General features: G+C 58.6%; 1 protein-coding gene across 1 annotated transcript in view; it reads left to right on the plus strand.

The window, feature by feature from the left end:
- The window catches only part of Rcn3 (reticulocalbin 3, EF-hand calcium binding domain), a 17,342-nt gene that overhangs the window by 380 nt on the left and 14,300 nt on the right, over nt 1–2,662 (plus strand). The gene's annotated exons all lie outside the window — the stretch shown is intronic.

The raw sequence follows: 2,662 nt of genomic DNA on the forward strand, positions 1-2,662 counted from the left end.
GCCTGTAATCCTAGCTACTCAGGAGGCTGAGATCTGAGGATCGCAGTTCAAAGCCAGCCCAGGCAGGAAAGTCCATGAGACTCTTATCTCCAATAAACCACTAGAAAACCCGAAGTGGCACTGTAGTTCAAGCAGTAGAGCATTTGCCTTGAGCTGAAGAGTGCAGGGGACAGCCCCTAAGCCCAGAGTTCAAGCCCCACAACCCACAAAAAAAAAAAAAAAACAACTGTGTTGGAGCTGGTCCAGACAACAGGGCTCTGGGGCACTTCACAGGACAATAGGCTTCCTAGCAGGAACACCTACTAAGTGTTGTTTAGAAACTAAAGGGATAGTATGTGTATGTGGCATGTGTGTGTGTGTGTGTGGCATGTGTGTGTGTGTGTGTGTGTGTGTAATCGTGCTGGGAGTTGAACCCAGTACATGTGTATATGAGTACCACTGAGCCCTTTTCCCCAGCCCCCCACGTTCTGGGGTGTCTTTTTTGTATTCAGTTCTGAGGTTTGGACTCAGGAGCTGCGGTTGGCTAGGCAGGGCGTCTTTGGTGCCACCCAGGGCTGGGGACAGGGCCATAGCTCCCAGCTCTGTCAGCTGGCATCAATCCAGTGCCTCTGAGGATGGCAGAGTGCTCCCCAGAGCTTCCCTGAGTCCGGGGTGTCCCCCACCTCCGCAAGAACCTGCCCCAGTGGGTCCCCTCCTCGGCTCTCCCCAGTGGGGGCCAGCCGCCCTGCTGGTGGCTGTCACTTTGCACATACAAGCTGGACAGCAAGAGAAAGACAAAGAAGCAAACAAAACAGTTTTCCAGAGGGGCGGCCTGGGCCTCAGGCCGGGGTGCGTCCTGCAGCTGGGGGGCGGGGTTGGTGTTCTTGGAGTTGGTGTGCAGTGTCCAGACAGGATGTGAGAGAGGAACTGGGGTCCCCAGTCACGGGAACTGGCCAGGGCTGCAGGCGCAGGGGACAAGGCGGCGGTGAGCCAGAGGGGGGCCTGGGCCAGGAGGGATGGGGTCTGGAACCCTGGGTTCTGAGGGAGGAGTCTGGGTCTGGATCCTGGGTTTGAGGGAGGAGGCTGGGTCTGGACCCCTAGGTTCTGAGGGAGGAGTCTGGGTCTGGACCCCTGGGTCTGAGGGAGGAGGCTGGGTCTGGACCCCTGGGTCTGAAGGAGGAGGTCGGGGCTGCACGGCTGGGAGAGGGGGGTGCAGATGGGTGGAGAGCTGAGAGCTGAATATTAGATTTACCAATTTCTGTAATTAATTAACCCAACTGGATCAAATTAGGGGGTGAAAGTTCATGGAGGAGAAAGGCGTTGTCATTTTAGAGTGGGCCCCCAAAGCCGACCCCCGAGTGAGGGGGGGGGGCCGGGTGTTGACAGCCCTGCCTGGAGGAAGGGGCGGGCCGGGGTCCGGAAGTCTCACGTGCCCCTCCCACCCCAGGTCGCCCTCTCAGCATGGAGGTGCCCTGGCCCCAGCCCTGGGCACTGGGTCTCCTGCTTGTCCTCCTGACTCGGAGCTGGGGTGCAGGTGAGGGGCCAGGGGGCCTGCGGAGCTGAGGGCGTGGGGGAGGGGGACAGGGGGCGAGAGGGGGGAGGGCAGGGGCCTCAGAAGCCGCCAATGTCACCATTTTCTCTCAGTGGCCACCCCAGCCCGAGCTACCCAGCCTGGGGCCTTGAGATCTTGCCCTCCCTCTGTCTGTCTGTCTCTGATCTGTCTCCCTCTGTGTCTCTCTCTCTTTCTCTGACTCTCTGCCCATTCTCCAGGTCTCTGTCCCTCTCTTTGTGGGTGTCTGTCCCCTTCTTTCTGAGATCTTCTTCCCCTCTCTTGGTTTCTGAGAGAGAAAAAGCTGTTTGGATCTTAATCTCAGTCAATTCCCCACACACACACTTTCTTTCCCTCCTTCCCTCTCTGCCTCTGTCTCTGTCTCTCCCTACCTCTCTGTCTCTGTCTGTCTCTGTCTGTCTCTGTCTTTCTCTGTCTCTGTCTGTCTGTCTGTCTCCTTTTGTTCTTCCCTGGGTCTCTGTTCCTCCTTCTGGGTCTTCATTCTCTTTCCTGGTCTCTGTCCCCCTGTCTTGCTGTCTGTCTGTCTCTCTGGTCTCTGTTTATCTGCCCCTGACTGCAGTCTCATGTGTGTATAGTGCCCTCGGGCTGAGGGTGTAGGTCCCCACACCCCACCAGCTTGTTTCCCTCCACAGAGCCCCAGCTCTCCCTCCTCTACCACCTCACCGCTGTGACCAACCCTGCCCCCGGCACCCCTGCCTTCTGGGCCTCCGGTTGGCTGGGTCCACAACAATACTTGAGCTACAGCAGCCTGCGGCCATGGGCTGAGCCCTGCGGGGCATGGGTCTGGGAGAGCCAGGTGCCCTGGTACTGGGAGAAAGAAACCACAGACCTGAAGAGCAAGGAGAAGCTATTTAAAGACGCCATTCAAGCCCTGGGGAAAGGTGGGCCTGAGTGCCAGGGTCCAAGGGAGGAAGAGGGAGAAGGCTTGGGTCTAAGGGAGGAGGCTGGGGTCTGGATCACTATGTCTGAAGGAGGAGGCTGGGGTCTAGACCGCTGAGTCTGAGGGTGGAGGCTGGGGTCTGGACCCCTGGGTCTGAGGGAGGAGGCTGGGGTCTGGATCACTACATCTGAGGGAGGAGGATGGGGTCTACACCGCTGAGTCTGAGGGAGGAG

The sequence above is a fragment of the Dipodomys ordii genome, unplaced genomic scaffold (genome assembly GCF_000151885.1).
Source record: "Dipodomys ordii isolate 6190 unplaced genomic scaffold, Dord_2.0 Scaffold105, whole genome shotgun sequence".
In the NCBI taxonomy this organism is placed as follows: domain Eukaryota; kingdom Metazoa; phylum Chordata; class Mammalia; order Rodentia; family Heteromyidae; genus Dipodomys; species Dipodomys ordii.